An 18513-nucleotide genomic window follows, 5' to 3' on the forward strand; every position below is an offset into this window, starting at 1 on the left:
AAACTTTGCAGGCCAGAAGGGAGTGGCAAGAAATATTCAAAGTGATGAATACCAAGAACCTACAACCAAGATTACTTTATCCAGCAAAGCTATCATTCAGAATTGAAGGTCAGATAAAGAGCTTCACAGATAAGGAAAAGCAAAAGGACTTCATCACCACCAAACCAGGATTATATGAAATGCTGAAAGGTATCCTTTAAGAAGAGGAAGAGGAAGAAAAAGGTAAAGATACAAATTATGAACAACAAATGTGCATCTATCAACAAGTGAATCTAAGAATCAAGTGAATAAATAATCTGATGAACAGAATGAACTGGTGATTATAATAGAATCAGGGACATAGAAAGGGAATGGACTGACTATTGTTGGGGGGGAAAGGGGTGTGGGAGATTCGGGAAGAGACTGGACAAAAATCGTGCACCTATGGATGAGGACAGTGGGTGGGGAGTGAGGGCGGAGGGTGGGGCGGGAACTGGGAGGAGGGGAGTTATGGGGGGAAAAAAGAGGAACAAATGTAATAATCTGAACAATAAAGATTTAATTTAAAAAAAAAGAAATAAAACAAATTAAAACAATGAGATAGCACTGTAAAATTATTAGAATGGCCAAAATCTGTAACACTGATACCATCAAATGCTGGTGAGGACAAGAAACTCATTTAATGCTGGTGGGAATGCAAAATGGTACAGCCACTTTAGAAGACAGTTTGGTGCTTTCTTAGAAAATTAAACATACTGTTACCATATGATCCAGTAGTCACGCTACTTGGTATTTATATCAAGCAATTGAAAATGTGTATCTCCACTAAGACCTATACATGAATGTTTATTGCAGTTTTATTCAGAATTGCCAAAACTTATAAGCAACCAAGTTGTCCTTCAGGGGGCAAATGGATAAACTGTACATCCATACAATGAATTATTAAGTGCTAAGAAGTAATTAGCTAACAAGCCAGGAAGACATGGAGGAATCTTAAATGCATACTGCACAGTTAAAAAAAAAAAAGCCATTCTGAAAAGGCTACATACATATAATTACAATTATATGACGTGCTGGAAAGGCAAAATTATGGACACATCAGAGGTTTCCAGTTGGGGTGGGGAGAGGATGAACAGGCAGAGGACAGAGGATTTTTAGGTTAATGAAACTAACCTTGTAATACTTCCAACGATAAAGGTGCCATAATAATGAATACATGTCATTATACGTTTGTCCAAACTCACAGAATGTACACCACCAAGAGTGAACCCTAAAATAAACCACTAACTTTGGGGTGATAATTATTTGTCATTGTGGTCCACTTGTTAAGAGTTAAATGAATGGGAGAAGCTATGCATGTTGGGGACAAGGGATATCTGGGAAATTTCTGTACCTTACACTCAATTTTGCTGTGGACATAAAACTGCTCTGAAAAAAATCAAGTCTATTAAAGAAAAGGATAACTAGACCTGATGCTTTACTTATTATGAAAAAAGGAATGGCTATACATTACCATCTCTGATCTGTGTCAGTGTCACTTATTCCAACATCCAATTCCAACTCCAACATTTAGTGTTGAATACTACCTCACTCTTAGTCACCTCTATCAATTACCTGAACAGTTTTGATTTTTTTTAATCGAACTCAGTCAAGCAAACTGGGACACCATGCTGCCCAAGATTTGACATTTCCTGGGACTATGAAGTTTTTAATTCATAACAGACATGTAAATGTTTATTTCAAGAATGGAAATCTTGAAAATCTCTTAAGCTAAAATCATCTGTATCATTCTTTGGTGCTGTTAGTGGTCTCAGTCAAGCTTTTGCATTTAGCTGCTAGGAGCAGATCTACACTTGCCTCCTGAAGAAAACGACAGGCTTTACTATAACAAGTACCCTTGTAGAGAAGAAACAGCCTTTTTGTCAGGTGTAAATACTTCTCAACTTTCTTAACACAATAATAAACAAACATGTAATTTCCTCAACTGATTTCCAGAGCATCAATAAGCAAAATAGATTTCTGATATGCTAGTTTTTCATTAGAAAACAAAACCTTGTAATTGTCTTCTATCTAGCTAGAAAAAGTCCAAACTAGAACAATAATGGTTAAGGGATATTGAAAATACTATAACCTTAGATCAAGTTAGGGTATTAAAAAAATCTATTATTTGGAAGCATACTTGCCTACTGTCTTATATAATCCATCTTTGCTGAGTTTTAGTTATTATACCCTTTTCTTTTTATTTAAAAAATTATGAAAAAGGGCCTGAGAGCCATAGAATATGTGCTGTTAAATTGTTGTCAACACTATCCACTCATCACTCAGTAGCTCTTTCATAAGGGAATTGACACTTTGAAAATCATTTATAATTTAAACACTAAAAAAAATTTCATCTCCTCTAAAGAACTTGTGATGTATCGTTATTTGGGGTAATGAGAAGACTGGCTCACAGGAAGCTTAGTTAAATCAGGTGTTCTATCACAGCAATGATACTAAATTACTTAAAAGTTACATAGTTCCTCACTCCTTTTTTGGATCTGACTTTCCAATCCTATTAACTACAGTATTCACATCCTATTAAAAATCACCTCAAATGTTATTTTTAAGAAGAAATATTAAAATAATAGTCAAAATAGTCAAACTGTACAGGTATCTTATTTAAATAATTCTATCATATGGTGAACAAATAAAAGGAGTTAGTTTTTTTTTTTTAAGTTTGCCCTTGAAGTATCATTTCAAAAGATCCCCAAACCAACCAACCAACCAACCAAACAAGCAAACACACCTAGAAAGTTACACAGCAAACCAACTACATAAATGAAGAGGCTGTATGGCACAATGGATCCTGACCAAAGAAAAGAATGCCTCAGTTTCCTCCTTTACTAGAATAAAAGTGGTGCTACTTATAGCCTACAACATAATTAAGCAGGACTTCATATAGTATTTGTTCCTTGTCCGCTCCCCGGAGCCTAGAACAGTTCTTAGCACAAGGTAGATGTATAAATGCTGTTGCTATATATAATTTCTAAAGCTAGGAGAATAGAATCTCCAGAAATCTGCCTCAAGTCCTTGTTCCTACATAGGATGTAGACAAGGTAGATAGATATCCAAAGTGTAGAAACAGTGCTCTGTAAATTGATACACAGAAATCTCTTCACATTATACAATTCAAAGGAGTACTCTACTCTAAAGTGCCCAATACTAGTACATACTGCAATGCTTGGCAGAGATAGTAGGTTAAAAAGTGGACAAAAAGTAAAGTAGAGTTTTGTCCTTTTTAAGGTAAATGATGCGTAGGTTAAATTAATTTAACAAGTTAAAACTGAGAATCTATTATTTTGCGTTGAATTTTTTTTTAAATATATTTTTATTGATTTTTTACAGAGAGGAAGGGAGAGAGATAGAGAGCTAGAAACATCGATGAGAGAGAAACATCGATGAGAGAGAAACATCGATCAGCTGCCTCCTGCACATCCCCCACTGGGGAAGTGCCCACAACCCAGGTACATGCCCTTGACCGGAATCGAACCTGGGACCTTTCAGTCCACAGGCCGACGCTCTATCCGCTGAGCCAAACCAGCTTTGGCATTTTGCGTTGAATTTTTGTTATAAAATAAGAACAAAGTAGGTGGGATCTCAATTCCAGATATCAAGATGTATTACAAAGCCACTGTTCTCAAAACTGCCTGGTACTGGCACAAGAATAGGCATACAGATCAATGGAATAGAATAGAGAGCCCAGAAATCGGCCCGAACCAATATGCTCAATTAATATTTGACAAAGGAGGCAAGAACATACAATGGAGCCAAGATAGTCTCTTCAATAAATGGTATTGGGAAAATTGGACAGATATATGCAAGAAAATGAAACTAGACCACCAACTTACACCATACACAAAAATAAACTCAAAATGGATAAAGGACTTAAATGTACGACAGGAAACCATAAAAATTCTAAAAGAATCCAAAGGCAACAAAATCTCAGACATATGCTGAAGCAATTTCTTCACTGATACAGCTCCTAGGGCACTTGAAACTAAAGAGAAAATGAACAAATGGGACTACATCAAAATAAAAAGCTTCTGCACAGCAAAAGAAACCATCAACAAAACAACGAGAAAACCCACTGTGTGGGAAAACATATTTGCCAATGACATATCTGATAAGGGCCTAATCTCCAAAATTTATAGGGAACTCATACAACTTAACAAAAGGAAGATAAACAATCCAATCAAAAAATGGGCAAAGGACCTAAATAGACACCTTTCAAAAGAGGACATTCAGAAAGCCAAGAGACATATGAAAACATGCTCAAAGTCACTAATCATCCGAGAGATGCAAATCAAAACAACAATGAGGTACCATCTCACACCTGTCAGACTGGCTATCATCAACAAATCAACAAACGACAAGTGCTGGAGAGGATGTGGAGAAAAAGGAACACTTGTGCACTGCTGGTGGGAATGCAGACTGGTGCAGCCACTATGGAAGACAGTATGGAGTTTCCTCAAAAAACTGAAAATGGAACTCCCATTTGACCCTGTGATCCCACTTCTAGGAATATATCCCAAGAAACCAGAAACACCAATCAGAAAGGATATATGCACCCCTATGTTTATAGCAGCACAATTCACCATAGCTAAGATCTGGAAACAGCCTAAGTGCCCATCAGTAGATGAATGGATTAGAAAACTGTGGTACATCTACACGATGGAATACTATGCTGCTCTAAAAAGGAAGGAACTCTTACCATTTGCAACGGCATGGATGGAACTGAAGAGCATTATGCTAAGTGAAATAAGCCAGTCAATGAAGGAAAAATACCACATGATCTCACTCATTCATGGACAATAGAGACCATTATAAACTTTTGAACAATAATAGATATAGAGGCAGAGCTGCCTCAAACAGATTGTCAAACTGCAGCGGGAAGGCCGGGGAGGGTGGGGGTGCAGGAGGTAGGGGGGTAAGAGATCAACCAAAGGACTTGTATGCATGCATATAAGCATAACCAATGGACATAAGACACCGGGGGATAGGGGAGGCTAGGGGACTGTCTAGGGCGGGGGGGAAAAATGGACACATATGTAATACCCTTTGTAATACTTTAAGCAATTAAAAAAAAAAAGGATGATACTGATAATAATAATGATGATGATGATGATGATAATGATGGAATTCGAACATGAGTGCAACGCAAAATAAAAATTAGTTTTTGTGGAAAAAAAAATGGAAATACTATAAAATCTCATAAATAATTACAGCAGAGCTACATAAAAGAAGATTGCTCATAATACAAGAACAAAAAGCTAGGAACAATTTGTGTTTTTTAGAACAAAAAATATATCATCTTATGCACATACACACAGGCTTAAGGAAAGACTAGAAAGAAACACAACAAAATATTAATAGACTAGAGGCCTGATGCACAAAATTTGTGCAAGAGTAGGCCTTCCTTCCCCCAGCTGCCAGCACTGGCTTCCTTCTGGCACCGGGGACCTGGCTTCCCTCCGGCCACTGGCAGGCACCTGTGACCCAGGCTTCCCTCGCAGCCCCAGCTTCATCCAGAAGGACGTCTGGTCTAATTAGCATATTATGCCTTTATTATTATAGGCTAGAGGCCTGGTGCACAAAATTTGTGCCCAGGGAGGGAAAGGGGGGGGGGGGGCCTTCAGCCCAGCCTACACTCTCTCCAATCCGGGACCCCTCTGGGGATGTCTAACTGCAGGATCAGGCCTAAACCAGCAGTTGGACATCCCTCTCACGATCTGGGACCACTGGCTCCTGATCGCTCACCTGCCTGCCTGCCTGCCTGATCGCCCCCAACCACTCTGCCTGCCTGATTGCCCCTAACTGCCTCTGCCTGCATGCCTGATTGCCCCTAACCGATCTCCCCTGCCAGCCTGATCGCCTCTAACCTCTGCTTCAGCCCCCGCCACCATGGCTTTGTCTGGAAGGACATCTGGAAGATGTCCGGTCTATCTGGTCTAATTAGCATATTACCCTGTTATAAGTATATCAGAGGGGTGGAATTGCATGTGATTTTTTTCTATTTTTTACCTTTCCTTATTTAAAAAATTGCCTATCCACACAAATATTTCCAAATGATTTTCAACAAAGATACAGGCAATTCCACAGAGGAAAAATGTAGCCTTTCTAAGAAACAGTGCTGAAGCAACTGGACATCCATAGGCCAAAAAAAGAACCTTAACCTAAATCTTACCCCTTATTTAAAATTTAACTCAAAATGGATCACAGATTTGAATGTAAAATGTTGGTGGGACTTTCCAGAACACTCAATGGGAGTACAGCTGCCCAAGCTGCACAGAGCAATAGGCTCTTTCCCACTCCCCCACACAGGCCGGGGACTGCTCACTGGCTGTCAAAACTGGTAAAAGAAACCACTTACTATGATGTCCTGGGAGTCAAACCCAATGCCACCCAAGAAGAACTGAAAAGGCTTACAGGAAGCTGGCCTTGAGGTACCACCTGATATGAATCCAAATGAAGGAGAGAAGTTTAAACAGATTTCTCAAGCTTATGAAGTGTTCTCTGATGCAAAGAAAAGGGAATTATATGGCAAAGGAGGAGAACAGGCAATTAAAGAAGGTGAAGAGGGGGCAGTTTTGGCTCTCCCATGGACATCTTTGATATATTCTTTGGAGGAGGAGGAAGGATGCAGATAAAAAGAAGCATCAGCTCTCAGTAACCTTAGATTTATATAATGGTGCAACAAGAAAACTATCTCAGCAAACAAATATGATCTGTAACAAATGTGAAGACTGAGGTGGGAATAAAGGAGCAGTAGAGTACTGGCCCAATCTCAGAGGTACTGGGATGCAAATGAGAACTCATCAGATGGGACCTTTAGCAAATTCAGTCTGTGTGCATGGAATGCCAGGTCAGATGCACTGAAGACAGATGCAAAAGCTGCAATGGAAGGAAGATAGTTGGAGAGAAGATTCTAGAAGTTCACATTGACAAAGATATGAAAAATGACCAGAAGATAACATTCCATGATGAAGGACACCAAAAACCAGGACTGGAGCCAGAAAATATTATCACTGTTTTAGATCAGAAGGACCATGGTGTTTTCACTAGACAAGGAGACGACCTTTTTGTGTGTATGGACATACAACTGATTGAAGCACTGTGTGCCTTTCAATAGCTGTGGCAGCACATATACTAAAATTGGAACGATACAGAGATTAGCATGGCCCCTGTGCAAGGATGGCACACAAATTCGTAAAGCATTCCATATTTAAAATAATGATAATAATAATAATAATAATAATAATAATAATAATAAAAGCCAATAGCTACTCTTGACAACCAAACCACAGTCATTACCTCTCATCCAGGTCTGATTGTCAAACAGAGTTATCAAGTGCATGCTAAATGAAGGCATGCCAATTTATCATAGGGATGGTATTCAGTGTCAGACTTCTTAAAGGGGCCAGTGAATAAACCTCACTGTTGGCAGTTTATATGCAGTAGTGAATGAGTTAAGGACTATAATCACAATATACTTACCACTTGCTATTGCTTTTGTTTTAATACTAGAGGCCCAGTGCACAAAATTTGTGCACTTGGGAGGGTCCCTCAGCCCAACCTGTGACCTCTCACAGTCCAGAAGCCCTTGGAGAATGTCTGACTGACAGCTTAGGCCCGCTCCAACAGGGAGCGGGCCTAAGCTGTCAGTCAGACATCCTTACCACCATCACTGTGCTTGCCAGCCATGAGCCCGGCTCTGGCTGAGTGTTGCTCCCCCTGTGGGAGTGTACTAACCACCAAGGGCAGCCTCTGTGTTGAGTGCCTGTCACAGCAACCGGTTATTCTGCCGCTGGGCTAAAACCCCTGAGGGGTCCCAGATTGAGAGAGGGCGCAGACCAGACTGAGAAACCCCACCAGTGCACGATTGGGGACGGGGAGGGATGTGGGAGGTTGTCCAGCCAGGGAGGGACCATGGGAGTGCTCCAAGGCGTGTCTGGCTCATCCCACTCAGTCCCGATCTGCTGGAGCCCAGAAGCAAGCTAACCTACCAGTTGGAACGTCTGCCCCCTGGTGGTCAGTGCATGTCATAACGATTGGTCAACCAGTCGACAGTCTGCCCCCAGGTGGTCAGTGCACGTCATGGCAAGCAGTTGAGCTGCCTTAGCATATCAACACTAATAAAAGAGAAAAATGGTAATTGGCGTACGAGCTACACTTTTCATTGGCTAATCAGGGCTATATGCAAATTAACTGCCAACTAAGATTGGCAGTTAACTGCCAACAAGATGGCGGTTAATTTGCATATGTAGGCACAATGCAGGGAGGCGAAAGGGAAAGCAGGAAGAAGCCCCCTGCCACTGACAGTGATTGGAAACCCAGGGGGGAGCTAAGAGCTGGGGGGCAGGGCAAAGGCGGCCCTGGGGCCGCCTTTGCCCTGCCCCCCAGCCATGATCGGAGAATCAGGCGCCTTTGCCGCCCTGGCCAGTGATAGCAGGAAGGGGTGGAGCCAGCGATGGGAGCTGGGCACGGTAGAAGCTGGCAGTCCCAGGAGCTAGGGGTCCCTTGCCTGGGCCTAAAGCGAAGCCCACAATCGCGGGGCCGCTGCAGCTGTGGGTCCCCGCTGCCTGGGCCGGACGCCTCAGCCAGAGGCGTTAGGCCTGGGCAGGGGCGGAGCCTGCAACCGCGGGGAGCTGGGGGTCCCCTGCCCAGGCCTGACACCTCTGCCGGAGGCCTCAGGCCTGGTCAAGTGGCCGATCTGGTGATTGGTGATTGGAGGGTGATGAGGGTCAACTCCTCTGGCCGAGGCATCAGGCTTGGACGGGGGGCTGAGCCGGGGATTGGGGGGATATGATGGTCCCCTTGCCCAGGCCTGAAGCCTGGGTCAGAGGCGTCAGGCTTGGGCGGGGGGTGGAGCAAGCGATCAGAGGGAGATGGGGGTCCCCTGCCCAGGCATGATTCCTGGTCCAGAGGCCTCAGGCCTGGGCGGGGGCCAGAGCCAGTGATCGGGGGGAGATGGGGGTCCCCTGTTCAAGCCTGACACCTCTGGCGGAGGCATCAGGCCTGGGCAAGGGGCAGAGCCAGCAATCGGAGGGGGCTGGGGGCCGATCCTGCGATTGGAGGGTGATGGGGGTCAATGCCTGAGGGCTCCCAGTATGTGAGAGGGGGCAGGCTGGGCTGAGGGACGCTCCCCCCCCCCCAGTGCACGAATTTCATGCACCGGGCCTCTAGTCATTAGCATATTATGCTTTAATTGGTTGAACAGCCAACTGGACGACCAGAAACTTAGCCTATTAGGCTTTTGTTATATAGAATTCAACTACTAGTGGCCCAGTGCACAAAATTTGTGCGCGGGGGGGGCGTGTCCCCTCAGCTCAGCCTGCAGCCTCTCCAATCAGGGACCTCTTGGGGGATGTTAGACTCTGCTGGACATCCCTCTCGCAATTTGGGACCAGATTTGGTTCTGATTGGTCAGTTTCTATGCCAGTCAGCGTCAGAAGCTTCGCCTCCTAGGCAGCCATTGGCTCCTCGCAGTTCACCCAGATTTGGTTCTGATTGGTCAGTTTCTATGCCAGTCAGCGTCTCCAGGCCTACCTCTGGGCCTGATCGGAGAGGTGGGGCTGATCAGCAGCTGCCCTGGGGAGCTGGCGAGCGGGCTGAACTGCTGACCTCTCAGAGAGAGAAAGAGAGAGAGGTGCAGCTGCTGGCGAGGCCTGGAGAAAGAAAGAGGCAAGGGCTGATCAGCAAGCTGCCACGGAGGCTGCGGATCAGATCCTGCTTTTCTCTCCAGGCCTCACCAGCAGCTGTGGCAGCTGCTGATCAGTCCCGCCTCTCTCCCTCTCTCTCCCTCCCGCCCCCCCCCCCCCCCCCCCCCCAGCGGTCAGCAGTTCAGCCTGCTCGCCAGCCCCTGCCCACCCGAGCCTGCTACGTGCGCAGCCTGGCGTTCGGTCATCTCTTCGGTCATTTTGAACCTAACAGACCCTGGCTCTTTATATACATCGATAGTAGTGCTTTAACAGTTAAATGATGAAGAAACTCAAATATAAAAGCTCTGACTTCGCCCTGTATTTATAACTTCAGTGTACAAGGTAAATTTAATACCTGTAAAAACTACTTTTAATAATTTTCCCTAGCATTTGATAGGCCATACTTTGTAATTAATTTCAGCTATGTACATGGAATAGCTTACTGAAATGCTAGGTATATGAATTGATTTTGGTCTATGACCCTTAATTTAACTGGCAGTCAAAAGACAACTTAATTTGTAGAGAAGTGTTACTCTGTATATTTGCATTAAGTGGGATTCACTGTAATACCTCTGCATTTATTCTATTGCCTCAACTGTTATTTGGTATGGCATATAATTTACCCTGCGGTATCACTGATAGAAATGATACCTTTCCAAAGAAGGGGTTTATCATAATAAGCTGCTTCTTGAGGACTTGCACTTATAGAATTACACCTATGAATCCCTTCTTCATGCCATCTTTTAAAAAATACATGTAACTATATCAGTCCTTGGTTACATTTTTACCTTCTCTTTGCAACATGATAAGCATCAGAGTAGTGACTTCTGGAGCAGGCTAACTTAGAAATTAAGAGTGATGATACTTTTTACATGGACAATTTGCATGTCTGAGGCATCAAAGTGTTTTTTAGGTATGTTACAGGCTTACTTTAAACCAGCAGTTGCCAACCGGTGGTCCACAGATAAGGTCTTAAAGGTTGGCAACCACTGCTTTAAACCATTTAACTTATGCTTCAAAGTAACTGTAATTGAATCTTGGTAGTATAACAAATTATGATAGCTTTAATTGTTGTTTAAAAGTCATGTGTTGCCCTGGCCAGTGTTTCTCAAGTGGCCCCATTAATGAAGGGTCTCGGGTTTGATTCCCAGTCAAGGCCACGTAACTGGGTTGCAGGTTCACTCCCTGCCCAGTCTGGGTGCATGCTGGAGACAACTAGTCGGTGTGTCTACCTCACAAAGATGTTTCTCTTTTTTTCTCTCTCTCTCCCTTTCTCTCTCTCTCTGAAAAGCAATGGAAAAATAATCCTTAGATGAGGATTAACAGCAACAAAAAAAGTCATGTTCCCAAACTTAACACTGGATATCAGAAATTAAGCAATTCTTGAAATTTATGAGTGTCTCCTTAATATACCAACTACAGGAAAAAACAAAAATGTCAAATGTTAAAGCTTTCAGAAAAACTTATAGGAGAAATTTTTCAGGACATAGAGATAAGCAACGCATCTTATATTTAAGAACAGCACAATAAAAAACTGATAAATTGGACCTCATAAATGAAAAATCTTGCTCTGTAAAAAACTTGCTAAAAGAATGAAAGGGGGCTTCCATCATATAGAACCACCATTTCTGTTCAGAAAGCTAGCTGAACAAAAGTCCTACAACTAAGGATATAAAGGAGCAACCACATCAAGGCTGGTAGGAGGGGCTGGTCCCACACCCACATGTGGCTGATAAATATCAGAAGGGATATCTGGGCTGCAGAGAAGCCCCCAGAGGAGTGAGGGGTCCCAGCCCCACACCAGTCCACAGTTCCAGTGCCAGGAAGAGAAGACCCGGTAACTTCTGGCTGTAAAAACAAATGGGGATTGTGGGTGAGTGAGACAGAGGGCTGCTGGAGTCCCAGATGTTCCTCTTAAAAGGCTCAAGCACGGGGGCTGCAGCTTCCTGAAGGAAACCAGAAACATACAAGGAAGAACTGAACTGTCTGGCATCAGGATGAGAACTGGACAAGCAGCTTTCTCCCAGTCAGAAGTATTGGCAGAGGCCATTGTTCCTTTTCTGAGCCTCTCCCCACAGAGCTGGCAGGCAGGTGCCATATCTGAGTCTCCATCAACCTGGCTATCATTGTTGCCGAACTCAACTTGAGGGCCCACCCAAGCTGTTTCCAGTGGCTTTTCCATGTGTAGGGGCCTGTCTTGGACCATGCTTCAGACTTTTCTAAAATCTCTCAAACAAGCAGCATATGGCCTTGGCATGCCCATACCAATCATAAGTAGCCTCAGGCCCAGCACTAGTGGCAGCTGGTCTTGCTTCACAGTCATCTACAACAGGAGGATGCACACAGTACACATGGGGTGTGTGTATGGGGGGGAAGCACACCTGGAATGCCCAACTCAGGTGAATGGGGAGGCTGTGCCACTGGACCCTACACAACACATATTACATTTGGCTACTCTATCAAGCTTGGGAAACTTTATAGCTCTACCTAATACATAAAAACAAACACAGGGAGGCTGCCAAAATGAGGAGACAAAAAAACATGTCCCAAATGAAAGAAAAGAACCAAACTCCAGAAAAAGAACTAAACAAAATTGAGACAAGCAATCTACTAGGCACAGAGTTCAAAGCACTGGTTATAAGAATGCTCAGTAAACTAGGGGAACAGTAGGTAAACTCAGTGAGACCTTCAACAAAGAAAAAGGAAACTTAGAAACAAAACTAAAAACATAAAAAAGAACCAGTCAGAAATAAAGAATACATTACAGGGAATTAACAGTAGAGTAGATGAAGCAGAGGATCATATCAGAGATTAGATAGAGATAAGGAGCAGAAACATCCAGCCAGAACAGCAAAAGTAAAAGGAACCCAGCCCTGGCTGGTGTGGCTCAGTTGGTTGAGCTTTGTCCCATGACCAAAAGGTCACTGGTTTGCTTCCCAGTCAGGGCACATGCCCTGGTTATTAGCTCAATCCTTGGGAGATTGGGGGAAGGCATACAGGAGGTAGCTGATTAATGTCTCACACTGATGTTTCTCTCTCTTCCTCTCCCTTCCTCTCTCTAAAAATTAATAAAAAACCTTAGAAAGAAAAATAATCCAAAAAAATGAGGATAGTATAAGGAGCCTCTGGGACAACTTCAAGAATACCAACATTCATTCATTATCATAGAGATGCCAGAAGGAGAAGAAAGAGAGAGCAAGAACTTGAAAGCCTGTGTAAAAAAAAAAATGACAGAAAATTTCCCTAACCTGGTGAAGGAAATAGACATACAAGTCCAGGAAGCGCAGTGTTCTCAAAGAAGGCCCACATCAAGACACACCGTAAACAAAATGCCAAAAGTTAAAGACAAAGAGATTCTTATGAACAGAGAGAAGCAGTTAGTTACCTACAAGGGAGCTCCCATAAGACTATCAACTGATTTCTCAACAGAAACTTTGCAGGCCAGAAGGGAGTGGCAAGAAATATTCAAAGTGATGTTAAGCAAGAACTAAAACATGGAAACAACCCAGCTGTCCTTGGCAGATGAATTAAGCAAAAAAAAAAAAAAAAAAAAAAAGGTATATTCGATGGAATACTCAGTCTCAAAAAGGAAATTTTAACACGGATAAACTTTGAGGACATTAAGTAAAATAAGCCAGATCTAAAAAGAAAAATATTTTATGATTCCATTTATATGAGGCACTTCAAGTAATCACAATCATATGGACAGAAAAAATAGTGGCTGCCAGCACCTGGGAGGAAGAAAGTAATGGGAAGCTATTGTTTAATGTGTAAAAAATTGCAATTTTGCAAGATGCAGAGAGTTCTAAAGATGAATGGTGTTGACTGGCACAACAATGTGTACTTAATACCACCAAAGTGAACACATAAAAAGTTAACAAAGTAAATTTTATGTTATGTGTATTTTACCACAATTCAAGCAAATACAGACTCGTGCACACACTCATGCAAAAAACAAAACAAACAAAAAATACACCACCTCACAGACACAGACAACAGTATGGTGATTATCAGAAGGAAAACGGGATGGGGGAGAGGGGTATAGGGAGATATAGATGGTGATGGAAGGCAACCTGACTTGGGATGGTGAACACACAATACTATACACAGATGATGTATTATAGAATTGTACACCTGAAACCTATATGATTTAATTAACCAATGTCAAGAAATTCAATAAAAAAGGAAACAATGAAAAAAAAGATTTTAAGTTATAACTCCAAAGAAGGGAAAACTTCTTAAATATCTGGAAAAGCTTCAGGGGAAACAATGGTACTTGAATTGGACTTGATGGATAAGTAGAACAACAACTAAAAAATTAGTGAAGAGAATGCTTCCACTTCTGCTTGTTTCTCCAGAAACTGTTAAGGCGAAGTACCAAAAGTTTATCATCTCTTTAAAAATTAGTTTCCAAACATTCAATATAGGTAACTTGAACATCGATGTTACACAATTCCTGTATATGTGCCAGTAGAAAAGCAATTTGATTTTCTCAAATAGTGCAAGTACCTTTTAACAGAGTATTTCTAATTCCTGCTTCTTCTCCTTTAATTTCACTCACCACTGAATACACTGCTATTATTCTAGCCAGCAATGGTGGATACATGTCATTATACATGTGTCAAAACCCATAGAATGTACATCACAAAGAGTAAACCCTAAAGTAAATGTAATGTAATATGAGTTAATATTGTAATGTAATGTGAGTTAATAATGTACCAATAATTGTTCCCCAATTATAACAAATATACAGGTTAACAGGAAAAATGGGGGCAGTGAAGTTTATGGGAACTCTATACTTTAATTTTCCTATAAAGTTGAAACTACTAAAAAATAAAGTTAAAATCTAAAATTATAAATTACATACTGCCTTAGGATAAATCTTACCATGGGACTTTTTTTAAATTTATTGATTTGAGAGAGAGAGAGGAAAGGGGAGAGAGAAACATCAATCTCTTGTTCCACTTATTTATGTATTCACTGGTTGATTCTTGTATGTGGCCTGACTGGGATTGAATTCACAACCTGGTGTATCAGGGACAATGCTACCCTGCCAGGGCTCCATAGAACTTCTTGGCTCAAATACTGATGCTAACGTTTTTTTGTAAATTGAGATGTTACTCTAGTTATTTCTAAAATTTAAAACAATCATCTATGAAGAACTGGCATCTGCCAAAGAGGGAAAAAAGTATATTAATACAAGATTTTCTTATTTATGAACTCAAAACTTTTTTTTATAACATCTATTGAAAACATTTGGAAAACAGTGCTACTCTAGCTTCCAGTTAGAAGTATAGTTGTGAAGGAAAAAACAAACTATAGTTCTGGGGATCAAATACAGTTAACAATGCTTGACAGTGGCTAACAGATAGATCTTAAATATTCTCATCACAAAAAAAGGGTAATTATGTGACATAATGGAATAAGAGGTGATACTTAACTCAATGGTGGCAATCATATTGCAAAGTAAGTACACCAAATCAGTATGTTGTAAACATTAAACTTACACAATGTTATATGTCAATTATATCTCAATAAAGCTGGGACAGGAGTAGAAGCGAATTAAAAGGAGGTACAAAATAAAGTAAAATAAAAGTGAACATTTGGCACATAAAACACAGTGCTATTCCAAAGAAACTGTACACTTCATAACATACTTAGGAAAATGCTGGTATAAGGGAAAAGCCAATAATCAGGAAACCTGAATTTATTTTTCTAATCTCATTTATGTCACTAGCAAACTAGATGACCTCTAAGATTTCACTTCCCCCTCTGGGCCAATAGTTTCCTCTTCTGATAATTAAAAAGAAAAGGAAGAAGGATATGTGAACAGACTATTTCTAAGTTAGTCACTTTCAGTGATAAAATCCACTGAATATAAAGAAAATATTAGCATTCTGGAGAATATAGCTTTCATTTATACCAAATCATCTATTAAATATATTACAATGAAGGATGATACCAAGGTCAGTGAAACATGAAAATTGACAAAATTAACCCTAGGGTGAAAGTAGTGGCAAAGATCTCTTGGGAAATATTTATTAGGTATATAAACTACATAACTAGAGTTTACTATTATCCTCCTACATAATAAGGAAGGAATATGCAAATTGACCGTCACTCCACCATAAAGATGGCTGCACTCACAGTGGAGGTGGGGTTTCTGTAACACAAGATGGCTGCACCCACAGCAGAGGCCGAGTTCCCGTAACAAGCAATCAGCAGGGACCTGAGGCTGCGCCCCCCGCCTCGGGGCTTGACAGGGGACCTGAGGCTGCACCCCCCCCCCACCCTGGCGCCAGGCCAGGTGACCTCAGGACGCACCCCCTGCCCAGCAGGGCTTGACAGGGGACCTCAGGCCACGCCCCCCGCCTGCTGGGGCTTGACAGGAGACCTCAAGGTGCGCCCCCCACTCCAGTGCTGGGCTGGGGGACCTGAGGCTGCTCCCCTCTCCTTGGGCCAGGAGACCTCAGGTCATACCCCTGCCCAGCGGGGCTTGACAGGGGACCTGAGGCTGCGCCCCCCTCCTGGTAGGGCCTGACAGGGGATCTCAAGCTGCATCCCCCACCCGGCGGGGCTTGACAGTGGACCTCAAGGCATGACCCCCGACCCAGACTGGGGAACCTCAGGCCGTGCCCCTGCCCAGGTGCCGGGACAGGGGACCTGAGGCTGTGCCCGCTGCCTGGCGGGACTTGACAAGGGTGGGACCAGCCGGGTCTGGATCTAGCCCAATGGAGAGGGGGAGCGGCCAGGTCTGGGTTTCATGCGATTTTGAGGCACACGTGGGTGGGCAGGGACTTGACTCTGGGTCCCAGACACTGACAGGAGGAAGATTTTCATATACATTTTACTAGTTTTCTTCCATCTCTGACACTTCTATTATAGAGAAAGGGCAAATAGCAATATTAAAATATCTCCTCTAATTAATTCCCTTTTAATGTGCATTAACTTTTGTGCACTGGGCCACTAGTAATCAAATAAAAGACCAAAATAACTGTTACTGACATACATAATTATTACTGTGCATCACACTAAATACTAAGCAGTTCAAGGAAAATGTTTACAATTAGTATTGTTGTTTTTTTTTTCAGAGATAAACAAAAAAGTTAAGAAACCACAAGAGTCAAGAAGCCATTCTTATGTCTAAGGGTAGGGCAAAAGTAGGTTTACAGTTGTGAGTATGCATGGCTCAGTGGTTGAGGATCAACCTATTATCAGAAGGTCAGGGTTCGATTCCTGGGCAGGGTATATACCCAGTTTGTGGGCTCGATCCCCAGTAGGGGCATGCAGGAGGCAACCAATCGATGATTCTCTCTGATCATGGATGTTTCTATCTCTCTCTCCCTCTTCCTTCCTCTCTGAAATCAATAAAAAAATATATTTAAAAAGAATAAACCCATATTCTGTACAGTATTATCATGTGTAACAACCTAGAAACAATCCTAATGCTAACACACACACACACACACACACACACACACACACACAAAATTCCCTTACATATAAATAAAATATATCTCCCATTTTTATTTAAAGATACTTATACATGCACATGTATGTACATGTACACAGTTATGCTGTAATGCATATAAATGTCCAAAAATACAAAACACACTAACAAGAGTATCTCTGGGAAATGGGATTATGAAGACTTTTCATCTTCTATAAGTTTTGTATGTGAATTTTTATAAGCAGAAAAAAATGAAGGTAATTGTTTTAGCCCTTTACCTTTCCAGTTCCAACCTTCCTAGCCTACCTTAAAGTATCTCACTCTTAAATACTTAAAAGATAGACTTGCTAGAAATAGTACTGATTTTAATAACAAAGGTTAGGAAGATAATGAAGATGACTCCCAGAATTTCTGGTTTGTGAACTGTTTTCAAAAGAAATAGCAAACAAGACACTATGTTGATATCAGGTATCTAACAAATCAAACTGTATCTACTATACACAGTCTCTGCTATTCTGCAGTTAGCCCCAGAACAATTAACTAAAGCTTTTTAAGTCTCCAGAGATTAATAGGGCACCCAAAGAATCCATTTGCTGCAGCCAGGATCCTTATCTTTTCCTAGAAAACTGAGAGTAAATCTATTCTAGTCACAAAAAGATATCCCAGTATGCCTCTTAAACCAGTTCTAAAATCTTCAGGGATGGGAAAGTCAAACCAACTTTTTCTAGGCTGGGTGTTAGCCTTGTCAAGGAGATTCATTTTTAGATTACAGGTTTCTTACTGGCTAATACAAACAAAATAACCTCCTCCCCATCCCACCACCAGATACACAAAGGTTCTAAAATTACTCTAAGGTTTGAAATTCCAAGGACATCATTATCAGGATAGACACATGCTCCAAACATTGGAATTATGCAAACAATATAACCTCAATATGGAAAAACACAGCTGCATCAAAATCACTGTACTCACACTAAAATGGAGCTCCAACATTATCTTGACAAGAAACTTATCCAATTTGGACAATAAAAGTACTGATTCTTGAACAATTTAATCAAAATACATGATAATGGAGCCCTGGCCGGGGTGGCTCAGTTGGTTGGAGTGTCATCCCATAAAACAAAGGGTTATAGGTTCGATTACCAGTCAGTCAGAGCACATACCTAGGTTTTGGGGCACATACGAGAAGCAATCAATTGATCTATGTTCCTCTCTGCCTCTCTCCCCATGCTCCTTTGCTCTCTCCCACGTCCTCTCTGTCTCTCCCCCTCTCTCTCCTCTCTCCCTCTCTAAAAACAACAAAAAATCAATAAAAACATATCCTCAGGTGAGGATTAAAAAAAAAGA

At 41.8% G+C, this 18513-nt stretch overlaps 1 protein-coding gene, 1 non-coding gene and 1 pseudogene across 22 annotated transcripts in view; 2 read left to right on the forward strand and 1 right to left on the reverse strand.

Annotated features, from left to right (window-relative positions):
* ERBIN (erbb2 interacting protein) overlaps positions 1-18513 on the reverse strand; it is a 125058-nt gene that overhangs the window by 97570 nt on the left and 8975 nt on the right. The window lies entirely within an intron of this gene.
* Positions 6227-7147, forward strand: LOC132233856 (dnaJ homolog subfamily A member 1-like; annotated as a pseudogene).
* Positions 7134-7244, forward strand: LOC132233916 (U6 spliceosomal RNA). The gene has a single exon (XR_009452766.1). It is a non-coding gene; the product is annotated as a U6 spliceosomal RNA (small nuclear RNA).

The sequence above is a fragment of the Myotis daubentonii genome, chromosome 4 (genome assembly GCF_963259705.1).
Source record: "Myotis daubentonii chromosome 4, mMyoDau2.1, whole genome shotgun sequence".
NCBI lineage: Eukaryota > Metazoa > Chordata > Mammalia > Chiroptera > Vespertilionidae > Myotis > Myotis daubentonii.